The following is a 12,723-nucleotide window of genomic DNA, read 5'->3' on the forward strand; positions in this document are numbered from 1 at the left end:
AATTCGGGTGACGGTTGAGTCCTACACAAGTGGCCTTGAGGCGCCTAGTAACAAGACGCAGTGACATAGGACCGCTTCTCGCAAGAAGCAGCGACGAGGCGTCGTCGAGGCATAAGGCAATTGAACGCTCTAAGGATTCGCACGCCGGCGGCCCAGGAAGTAGACCAACCGCAAAGCGCACGCTTGTGCAGCTGCATGGGTGACTGAGAGGGGTTGCATGTTACTCCAACGATTCGGTCATCGGAGTCGATTACGTCCTTATATAGGTAAGATTCTGTGGTGTCACGTGAGGACTTCCGTCAGAAAGAACTGACGTGTGTCGTGTCTATTGGATCTGGTGCTCTACTTATTCTTTCTTTCTTTTTCATGAACGTCACCTTCGCGGTCGAAATCTTGATGCCGATAGCACGGTAAAAAGACGCAGATTGTCCCAGTGTTATAAAGACTAGTAGATCTCGCCGCATTGTGAATGTGCGTGATTTGGATTGAAGAGGTGGAGCGGCGTTTTCGGTTCCCCAGATGTGCCCCGCTCTATTTAGGAAAAAGAGGGCAGAGGGAGAAAATGAAGAGGAGGAGCTCACTCTTTGTGAAGGCTCGGGCGCAAACTGCATGAGTGAAGTTTGCCGATGCCTCGGTCAGACGGTATACCTGCATCCGGATCCCCGTAGAGAGATGGGACCACATTTCTTTGAAGTGAATCCAAAGGAGCTAAAATACGTTAGAATTTCAGAAGCACGTCACACACAGCAGCGCTGTACATCTTTGTGGGTATGGCCAAACGAAGCACAGATAAAACGCCTTTGGAATTTGCCGTTTAGATTATCTTAACAAAGAGTGGCTTTCCATGCCAGCAGGCGGTTCCTTACGCTCGTTCACTGGTTTTTTATTTGGTCTAATTACAGTACCTTTGTTTAGAAAACGTTCTTATAAATGAAAATATAATGGAAGAAATAGGTTGCCTCAGAGGGCACCGCAGAGGATAGGCAAAGAAAAGGTAAATATCAATTCATTGAAGATATAGTGGCAGAAAATGGCGTGTTGTATCTCGATATCGAGCACACTAATAAGGCAACGCGATAATCCCGCATCTGCGATAGTGACATGACTTTGTTCGCAAGAAAAATACTTCTTGATGGTGCTGTAAAGCTAGCGTAGTTGATTACCCGCAAAGCCATCTTGTGTAGCCGTAGTACAAGCTCCAAGTATGTTTTGTAGGTAAATCCCAAAGCGTCAACACGATAGGCTAAGTGAGAATGAACGAGACCTAAATATAAGGTTCTCAAAGTTTCGAAACTGAAATTACTCCGCACGTTTGTCAGAACGAAGCATGCGAAAGAGAGCTTACCACACAGCCTGTCGATATAAGGCTTCCAGTTCACAACGGAATCGAGGGTTACCCTTAAATGTAGAGCACTTCACTTTTCTTTTTTTTCTTTTCTTTTACTTTTTACAAGCTTCAAATAGGAGCATTCGTGCCGATGTAGCCACTCGAACAGCAGTTCCTTTATATTCTTGCGGCTTAACGGACATCTTTTTAGCGCTTAAGACTCGATGGCCTCTTCTTATGTCCTCTTCCGGATTCTCAGGGTGATGTCCTTTGCGATGAGCAGCCTAAACCCATTGTGGAATTCCAGGGGAACCTGTCAAGCAAGAAAAAGAAATCAGACTTTGATAACATACTGTGACATTGAATAACCTGCCAATTGAAGCAGCGATTTACAAGGAGGATCAAGTGTGCAGGACGCCATACGTAAAGCCTGTAGGATTACGCTGCCTAGCACAGTACAGAATAATTTCGAAAGCCTCGACAAAGCTGTTCGACCTGCAGTGGACTTATATTAGGCGAGGGCTGGTGATTATGACCATGTACATTTGCAAAGAAATAACTTGTATGTGCTACGAAAGTTAAATCATCACGAATTACTGTGACGACTTCACACAGCAGTTAGCTATTAACCAGCCGGCAGTTGCTTTGCATACTGCCGACTGTGATTGTCACTTAGCGCAGTAGACTGCATTCCTTATTTGTTTTTTGTTTCTTGTTTTTTTTTTAAGTACCTCGCATGAAGTCTGTGCTCTGTTTGTTTGTTTACATTTTTTTTCGTTTCTTGTTTAGCTGTGTATGACCCATCACTTGGCTTATCATGTGCTTTAACGGGTGACATTATACTTCCCTTTGGTCCTGTGTCCAAACGTTATCAAGCACGCTAAAGCACTCCCCTTCTAGCATTTTTGAAAGCAACAAATCTAGACTCGTGATCATAGCCTACCGTTTTGCTCTATCTTTGTTCTAATTTGTGAACCATTTGGCGGGCGTTAAGTGCCGTCTGATGTGTATGCAACGTACATGCATGTTTTATTCTTGTACCGTTCTTCAGCCCCCACGTTTTCTTTTTCTTTATTACGATAGCAATTGTATGGAAACTCGAGCCGCATTTCTGCCGTCGGCGTCGCGGTGAGGTTCCGTGTAAAGTCCAAGGGCGATAAAACCGTCGACGCACGCCGTATGCTGTTATGTGCGAGTGAAAGCTGAAAGCATGTGTGCGCGAGCCGGCGAACGCGGTTCAATCTCTCGTGCAGGAGCGAGGGACGCAAGGGGGTCTGGCGAGGGAGGAAGGGCGTTCTTCTCCGGCGGCTGCTACATAGAATAAAGAAATGGGCTTCGTTTCACAAGCGCTTTGCAGCGCTATGAAAGGTAGGGGCTGTGTAACCAATCAGGATGGAGCGCATCAGAAAATTGTGATTCTACGCGCCTGTCGCCCCGTGGTAATAATGACATGTGGCTCCATCTATGTTAAAAGAAGTGTACTAATATTTAGTTTGCTTATTTTTGTAGCAGGTGGCGCTGGTGCCTTCCTGATCCTCCCCTTTTTTTTTTTATTCAAGCTTCAACTGCCTCCGCACTCGGCGGGAAGCCCTTCAAGAACGTGTAAAGCTATCTGCTTCGGCAGCTTGGGGAAACAGCGCACATTCGACGGACGGTACACAGGGGACAGAACCGAATCGGGCGACGCCATGTAACAGGCCTCCAAAGAGCTGCGTTCGTGCCGGTCTTCGCTATCAGTTTCGCGACTGATTGAAAGCGCTCTCTATACTTTAAAATTGTCACTCCAAACTGTTTAAAATTTCTGTGCTGAATGTTTTAGATCTCGCCCTTAACTGCTCAAATATTTCACTGACTATTTCATGTGCTCCTGTAGCCCTGATTGGCTAAAAGGCCTCTACCTTCCAAAGCGCTGCAAACAGCTTGTGAAACAAAGTATAGGATGCGTCGATGTCCCCTTCGCCCGCCGCTTCGTACAGAGTGGAGACAACCACGGCGTCTACTACGGCGTTGGCCACGCGAATCGCGGAGGCCGTAGTAGTAGACCCGTCGTGGTTGCTCAGTGGCTATGGGACTGGGCTGCTGAGCACGAGGTCGCGGGATCGAATCCTGGCCACGGCGGCCGCATATCGATGGTGTTGTGGTCGCACCGCTGGTACGAGTTGTTGGGAACTCGGCGCTGACGCCCGTTGTTGCACCTGGGTCGCAAGCCCCAAGGGTAGCGTTGGCCTGGCGGCCTGGGGTACAACTGGAAGCATCCGAAGGTCCCGGCAAAGCATGAGTCGACTGGTAACAACAAAACAACTTGTTTATTCTAACATCGCAAAGAGTTGGCGGTCAGGTTGACCGAAGTAGAGAGACGGGAGAGCACGTTACTCAACAGAAGAAATCGGAGCCCTCCTTTTGGCGTCCGGGGGCAGCTGCTTTTATACTCTCGCAGTTGAGGGCAAGAAGGAACCCCTCTATAGACGAGCACGTGACTGTGCCGCTCGGACACAATGGGATAAGGTGGCGCAGCGACGTGTCGGCGCCACTCGGACCCCCCTTGCTTCACAGTTGTTGGGAGCTCCTCTCCCCGGCTGCCGCGCTTCGACAAGCGTGGGCACAATGGGAAGAGAAGGAGGAGCAGCCGTCGTGTCGGCGCCGCTCGGACCCCCTTGCTTCACAGTTGTTGGGAGCTCCTCTCCCCGGCTGCCGCGCTTCGACAAGCGTGGGCACAATGGGAAGAGAAGGAGGAGCAGCCGTCGTGTCGGCGCCGCTCGGACCCCCTTGCTTCACAGTTGTTGGGAGCTCCTCTCCCCGGCTGCCGCGCTTCGACAAGCGTGGGCACCAATATGCACATACACTCACACACGCACATGAAGACACGTGGCATCGGAACATGCCTGGACGCGCTTGGCAGGGAGGCGTAGCGGCGGCGCCGAACGGGCCAAAATGTCTGCCGCTTTGAACGAAGCCCTGGCGTCTGTTGTATCCTTGCCGGCTTTACCGCGCGTCGTAGGCGAAACGTAACAGACCGCCCCGCCGGGGGAAGGAGATCCCGATGGACAGGGGACTGCATCCGCTGTCCGGAGGGATGTCGCTCGATGATGCTCATAACCGAAGTCGGGCGTCCCTCGACGTTTCTTGAGCGCAGCGCACAGAGAAGGCCTCGTTCTCTCGTTCAGGTTCGCACGGGACACTGCAAAGTGACTTCGGGAGAGTTCACATTTTTGTTCTCGTTCCCGGCAAGCGTTAGAACTACGCTGAAACTCAACCGCTCAGTCAGCAAGCACGGCACAACCCTCACTAAGCCCTGCCAGGCTCTTTCCCCTTTTATACCACTGCCTAGTTCCTTACAGTAGTCTAGCAGCACTCAGAACGCGTCCACAAATTGGAAAATTGCACTAGAAAGCATATCATCACTTTGAAACACTAAACAAAAGCAATATGTTAAAAATCCTGCCTCATGAAGAAAAACATCAGTAACAAACAATTTTGAGGCTGATTCCTACGTTAGGGGCTTCGACTTAAGCCATCGGCGTTACCGTTGAGACTCCCCTTTTTGTAACGCACCTCAAAGGAATATTGTTGCAAAACGAGGCTCCAGCGCAGGAGGCGGCCATTTTTGGGAGAGATGGTCTGCAGCCATTGGAGAGGGCAGTGATCCGTCTCAATGATAAACCTCGAGCCGGCTAGATAGCATGACAATTTCTGAACGGCCCACACGAGACACGCACACTCTTTCTCGGTGGCGCTATACGCCTGCTCACGACTGGTCAGCTTACGACTAGCATACAGGACGGGGTGTTCTACTTCTCCATTTTCCCGTTGGCACAGTACAACGCCCATGCCTCGCTCACTAGCATCGCACTGAACTACGAACCCTTTTGTGTAGTCTGGCGATCGTAGCACAGGCTGGCTTGTTAGGGCGCTAAAAGCTCTTTCCTTTGTCTCGTCCCAGACGACTGTTTGCGGCTCTGTCTTTCTTAGAGCATCCGTCAGGGGAGCCGCGATATCAGAGTACCTGGGGATGTACCTCTGATAGTAGCCGGCGACACCTAAGAACGACCGAATATCGGTCTTCGTGCGCGGTTGCGGGAAGTCCCGCACAGCGGCCACCTTTATTTCAGAGGGGCGGCGACGACCCTGACCAATCACGTGACCGAGGTAGACAACCTCGGCCTGTGCTAACTGGCACTTGGGAGCCTTGACTGTCAAGCCCGCTTCGCGCAGGCGGGTTAGCACTGCCCGCAAGTGTGCCATATGCTCAGACCAGGATGCGGAGAATATCGCTACGTCGTCTAGATACGGTAAAGCGAATTCTTGCTGTCCCCGCAACACTTTATCCATGAGGCTTGAAAAACAGTATGGCGCGTTCTTCAAACCAAAACTCAACACTTTAGGACGGAATGTTCCCATTGGTGAAATGAACGCCGCATACCTACTAGCCTCTTCTGTAAGTGGAACCTGCCAATAACCCCTGACAAGATCTAGGGTGGAAATAAACTGAGCGCTACTAACTTTCTCAAGGCGCTCCTCGATGTTAGGGATCGGATAAATTTGATCCTTAGTGATGGAATTAAGCCTGCGGTAGTCGACGCAAGGACGAGGTTCCTTGCCCGGTACCTCAACTAAAATCAAAGGGGAGGTATAATCACTCTCACCTGCTTCAATAACACCGAGCTGTAGCATTTTCTTTACCTCAGCCTCCATAATATCGCGCTGGCGGGGTGACACCCGATACGCCTTGGATCGTACTGGCTCTGGGGAGGTAAGTTCTATATCATGAGTAAGGACAGAAGTCCTACCAGGCCTCTCAGAGAACAGACCTTGAAACTCTTGTAAGAGCTGGTGTAGTTCGGTTTTCTGCTCAGGCGACAGCGATGCTCCACTGACTAAGTCACTAATGACTTGACCGGTGTCTTCCCTGTTCGTCACTGAGCCTAGTCCCGGAAGCTCGACCGGAAGCTCTTCAGGAACGTTTACCGTCATGCACACTACTGCTTCCCTTTGTCTATAAGGTTTGAGCAGATTACAGTGGTAAACTTGCTGTGCTTTCCGCTTTCCTGGCAGACTCACCACGTAGTTAACGTCCGACAGTTTCTGAACAATTCGTGCTGGGCCCTCCCACTGTACGTCTAGTTTGTTGTTTAGCGATGTGCGCAATATCATGACCTCATCGCCCACCTCAAAACGACGGGCCCTGGCTGTCCGATCATAATAAACCTTGGCCCTCTGCTGGGCCTTTGCCATTGCTTCACCTGACAACTCCTGTGCCCTTCTTAAGCGTTCGAGGAGCTTAAGTACGTACTCCACCACGACTGGGTCGTCGCCCCTGCCTTCCCACGATTCTCGAAGCATGCGAAGCGGAGATCGCAGCGAGCGACCGTACACCAGCTCAGCTGGCGAAAACCCCGTAGCTGCATGCGGCGCGGTCCTTAATGCAAACATCACCCCAGGCAGACACAGCTCCCAGTCAGTTTGATGTTCAAAACACAATGCTCTCAACACGCGCTTCATGACGGAGTGGAGCTTCTCAACGGAATTCGACTGTAGGTGGTACACTGAGCTGTGTAACAGCTTTACCCCACACCTTTCGAGAAAAGTTGTCGTCAAAGCGCTAGTAAACACTGTGCCCTGATCTGATTGGATTTCCGCAGGAAAACCAACTCGCGCAAATATGGACAGTAGTGCATTGACTATCTCAACTGAGCTGAGTTCTTTAAGCGGCACTGCTTCAGGGTACTTTGTCGCTGGGCAGATCACAGTCAAAATGTGTCTGTACCCCGTGGCTGTTACCGGCAGAGGTCCCACTGTATCAATAACGAGCCGTCTAAAAGGCTCCGTAATGATAGGTACCAATCTCAACGGCGCCCTCGATTTGTCCCCTGGTTTGCCCACCCGCTGACAGGTGTCACATGTCCTCACGAAATGGTCTGCGTCCCGAAAACACCCTGGCCAATAGTACTCTTGCAAGAGACGGTCCTTAGTTTTCTTAACTCCTAGGTGTCCGGACCACGAACCCCCGTGCGACAAGCGCAACAGATCCTGACGATAGCATTGAGGCACGATCAGCTGATCGAACTCCGCTCCTCTGCGGTCTAGATACTTCCGGTACAGGACTCCACCTCTTTCCACAAAACGCGCATTTTTCCTGGCGATACCTTCCTTGACATTGCAGCGCACGTTTTCTAGGCTGCCATCCTTTTTTTGCTCGGCTATCAAAGCCGACCGGCTGGCTTTTAGCAATCTATTAAGTCCGTCTGACGTAGGCGCGATGAGCAAATCTGCAGATAGCTCTTCTAACTTTCCCGCATCGGGATTTTCCTCTCCAGTATCTGGTGCCTTTAATGTTACAGACTCAATTTTATTCAGTTCGGGCGTGCTCTGAATATCGGCTTGCTGCGCCTCTGACCCTTTCTCATTGTTCGCCAACGTCGGCCCCGCAACTACCGCCTTTGCAGCGAGCTCCCGAACCTTCGATCTGGTTAAGGCCTGAACGCTAGCCTCACCAAACAAAAGCCCCTTCTCGCGCAGGAGGTGATCGGACCTGTTCGAAAATAGGTACGGGTACTGGGGAGGCAGCATAGATGACACTGCGGCGTCCGTTTCAAGCGCTCCGAAAGGTCCTTCGATAAGCACTTTTGCTACGGGCAGACACACGCTATGAGCTTCCACGGCTTGCTTGATCCATGCGCACTCGCCCGTGAACATATCGGGTTCTACGTAGGAGGGGTGAACTACATCCATTGTAGCTGCGGAATCGCGAAGCACTCGGCACTCTTTCCCGTTCACGAGGAGGTCTCGCATGTAAGGCTCGAGAAGCTTCATGTTCTCGTCAGTGCTGCATATTGACAAAAACACAACTTTTGGTTTTGTTTCCGGACACTGCGCCGAAAAGTGACCCGGCTTCTGGCACGTATAACAAACGCGCGCTTGCCTCGTTTCGAACCGCTTTCTGCGTTCGGCTTCGGCTGCCGCCGTCTCCTTAGGTTCGGTCGCACTGCTTTCACTCGCATCCGCACTACGTGTGTTCCCCTTGGCTCTCATGGGTGTGAACTTTGGCCTCTCAAACTTGGAGCCAAATTCACCCTTTTGACCGTCCTTAGCTCCGCGAGCCCGACGCGTCACAAACTCCTCGGCTAGCTCGGCGGCTTTAGCCACTGTACTAACGTCTGGCCTATCCAAGACCCAGTACCGCACGTTCTCAGGTAACCGACTATAAAACTGTTCTAGCCCAAAACACTGCAGAACTTTATCGTGGTCACCAAACGCTTTCTCTTCTTTGAGCCACTCCTGCATGTTTGACATAAGCTTGTACGCAAACTCCGTATATGACTCACATTTGCCTTTCTCATTTTCCCGAAACTTCCGACGGAACGCCTCCGCTGACAGCCTGTACTTTTTTAGCAGACTCAATTTCACTTAGTCGAAATCCTCTGCCTCCTCTCTATCCAAGCGAGCGACTACGTCGGCCGCCTCGCCGGGTAACAAAGTGAGCAAGCGCTGTGACCACGTTTCCCGAGAGAACCCCTGCTTCTCGCACGTTCGCTCAAAGTTAACCAGGAACAAACCAATGTCCTCTCCAAGCTTAAACGGCCGCATCAGGTCAGTCATTTTGAACAATACGCGTTCTCCTGCACCGTGTGCCTGACTTCCATTACGAGCGCGTTCCATCTCTACCTCGAGACGCTTCATTTCCAAAGCGTGTTCGCGCTCTTCTTTTTTCTCTTGTTGCTCTCGCTCTTTTTGTTCTTTAAGTTCGCGCTCCTGTTTCTCTTTTTGCTCTTTAAGTTCGCGCTCCTGTCTTTTTGACCTCTCCTCAATAGTCTCAAGGCATTCCGACAGCTCGTCATCCTCAGCTTCTAACTCAAGAATAGCCTTTAGCAGTTCAGGTTTTCTGAGTTTGTCTGAGACATCCAGACCCAACTCTCTTGCAAGCTCCAACAATTTCGGTTTGCGCAACGACTTCAAATCCATGGCTGCTCTGAAAGCTGCTTTCTCTACTGCTTACTATTGTCTTGCCGCAAACTAACCCGGCCGCAACAACAACCACAATTACCAGCTCTGTTTCTGACACTAACAAAAGCCTGGCAAAGCTCAGAAGAAGAAAGTCCCGCACTCACCAAACCTCGTAGCCAAGAATTCAGCGCAGTCGTTCCACTGCAGGCAACCAGTCATCACACAGGGCTCGTTGCACTGCTCCCGGATGGTCGTTGAGCTGCTCAGCATACAGTCAACTGCATCTCTTCGCTGCTGGCCTCCGTTGTCGCGATCTCACCGCTGGCAGACAGTTGTTGTGGTCGCACCGCTGGTACGAGTTGTTGGGAACTCGGCGCTGACGCCCGTTGTTGCACCTGGGTCGCAAGCCCCAAGGGTAGCGTTGGCCTGGCGGCCTGGGGTACAACTGGAAGCATCCGAAGGTCCCGGCAAAGCATGAGTCGACTGGTAACAACAAAACAACTTGTTTATTCTAACATCGCAAAGAGTTGGCGGTCAGGTTGACCGAAGTAGAGAGACGGGAGAGCACGTTACTCAACAGAAGAAATCGGAGCCCTCCTTTTGGCGTCCGGGGGCAGCTGCTTTTATACTCTCGCAGTTGAGGGCAAGAAGGAACCCCTCTATAGACGAGCACGTGACTGTGCCGCTCGGGTACAATGGGATAAGGTGGCGCAGCGACGTGTCGGCGCCCCTCGGACCCCCCTTGCTTCACAGTTGTTGGGAGCTCCTCTCCCCGGCTGCCGCGCTTCGACAAGCGTGGGCACAATGGGAAGAGAAGGAGGAGCAGCCGTCGTGTCGGCGCCGCTCGGACCCCCTTGCTTCACAGTTGTTGGGAGCTCCTCTCCCCGGCTGCCGCGCTTCGACAAGCGTGGGCACAATGGGAAGAGAAGGAGGAGCAGCCGTCGTGTCGGCGCCGCTCGGACCCCCTTGCTTCACAGTTGTTGGGAGCTCCTCTCCCCGGCTGCCGCGCTTCGACAAGCGTGGGCACCAATATGCACATACACTCACACACGCACATGAAGACACGTGGCATCGGAACATGCCTGGACGCGCTTGGCAGGGAGGCGTAGCGGCGGCGCCGAACGGGCCAAAATGTCTGCCGCTTTGAACGAAGCCCTGGCGTCTGTTGTATCCTCGCCGGCTTTACCGCGCGTCGTAGGCGAAACGTAACAATGGGGGCGAAATGCGAAAACACCCGTGTACTTAGATATAGGTGCACGTTAAACAACCCCCGTTGGTCTAAATTTCCGGAGTCCTGCGCTACGGCGTGCCTCATAATCAGAAAGTGGTTTTGGCACGTAAAACCCCACAATTTAATTTTTAAGGCCGTAGTAGACGCCTTTGGCGGACGCCGTAGGGACGCTTTGTCGGTGGTGGTGGTGGTGGTGGTGGTGGTGGCGGTGGCGGAAAACTTTTTATGGCGATATATACAATGGAGAGTTGGGGAAGGCCTTAAGGACCAACCCCTAACAAAGTCTAGGAGGGATCTCTAGTCCGGGACCCCTGTTGCTTCCGCGTGGCCCGGGCCCTAGCCACGAGAGATCTTTGGCTCTCTATGGTAGAGCAGCCGAGCAGAGCAGCCTCCCAGCTCTTTTGGGTGGATGAGGGAAGTGGGGTGTAAGCAGGATTGGAAGGGCAGGCCCACACCATGTGGTAAACGTCTGAGAACGAAAACCCACAGTGCGAACACTCCCCATTGAAATGTAGGATTAAAATGTTTGAGCACTGCCGGGCACAGTACCGTGTTAGTGTACAAGCGGAGAAGCCTGCCCTCTTCGCTTTGGCACGCGCTTGTATCTCTTGAAAGCGATTTGCGACGCGGCCAAAGTGCGCGCCCACGCGGGCCTCATATTCAAAGCGATCTGCAATGTTTGCACAATGCGCGTATAGTGCCGGTAGCTTCGTATGCGCTGTGCTTTCGCCATTTCGTTCGCGTTGAAGCAAGAGATGCATGAAGGTCAATTCGCTTACTACTGCCATGATTCCTCACTCCAGAATTTTGACAGCGAGTTTCCGCGCTCATCGAGCGAGATGATGTGTTCATGTTTACCTGTGCGCGCGTGATACCGTGCTTGTTTATTTAGTTAAAACACGTTGGTCGGCAAGTTGATTTGACTCCAGGATAAAATGTGTAAGCGTGACTGAACAAGGACGTATAAAAAAAAAAGACACACAAAGACAGCGCTGTCTCTGTGTTTCTGTTTCTTCCTACATCCTCGTTGAGTCACGCTTACAAAATCATTCATTGCTAATTTAGTTAGTAAGCGAATGTTTACAAATTTATACGGGCGATAACACTACTATCCTTACTTCGTACATCTATCTACTAATTTGCTATCGCAATCGGTGGTTCGCCTTTCGGCCGGAACTGCGAATTTTCTGTTATTTTTTTCTCACTGTTAATGTCTCTCCTCTTCACTCACTATTATTTTTCTGTGTACCTTTTCTCTTTTAGACCCGGTAGGCCTAGCCCTTCTCCTGGTAGCCGTTGCCAGCTATCTGTCTTCCTTTTCTCTGGCATTTTATATATTTATATGTGCAAACCAAGTAATAATAATAAGATTTTTTTATTGTCATCTTGAGTTTGCAGATTGAAATAAGTGGTCTGTCAAAGCCACAGAGAGGCTTGCGCGAAAGGAGCCCCCAAAAACATCGGCAAGAGAAAAATTGTAAAAGGCATTGAACAAGATTGAAATCACTCGTCACTACCTAGTGAACGCGATAGAAACAGAAAAATACGTGATAGTATAACAGAGAAATGAGGTAAGAGCTGAAAATAAAAAGAAAGACTTACCCGAGTCAAGGTGGTTTAACATATCCTGTAGAGTGCGCTTCGAGGTCGCAGTGAGTATACCGTCTAGGAATTCATTGAGAATTCGGAGAACGTAAAGAAACCCTCTGGCGTTGCCATATATTGCAGCACAATAATAATAATAATAATAATAATAATAATAATAATAATAATAATAATAATAATAATAATAATTTTCATATACGAGAGATAAGCAATCGTACCTTGTCAGAAAACAAGATTCTTGACTAACACGAGTGCCAGCACGTTTATAGGCACTGCTACGTTACACAAAAGAGGCCGGACTTCTCCACAAACTATGCACTATCTGAAGCTCTACGTCTAAGCACCTGACGCAAGGCAAAATATTCCCATTAATATGGAGGCTTGAAGAAACGCGAACATAAGTCATCTTGTCGATCGATACCTTGGGGTCAGGACGAGGCTTTCCGTCTTGGCCCACTGAAATGTGAAATGCAAGAACGCCCGTGTATCATGCATTGGGTGCACGTTAAAGGACTCCAGGTGATCAAAATTATTCCGGAGTCCCTCACTACGGTGTGCCCCGTAATTAAATCGTGCTTTTGGAGCGTAGAACGCGAGTTTACTTATAAATACTGGGCTC

This window comes from Dermacentor variabilis, chromosome 5 (genome assembly GCF_050947875.1).
Source record: "Dermacentor variabilis isolate Ectoservices chromosome 5, ASM5094787v1, whole genome shotgun sequence".
NCBI lineage: Eukaryota > Metazoa > Arthropoda > Arachnida > Ixodida > Ixodidae > Dermacentor > Dermacentor variabilis.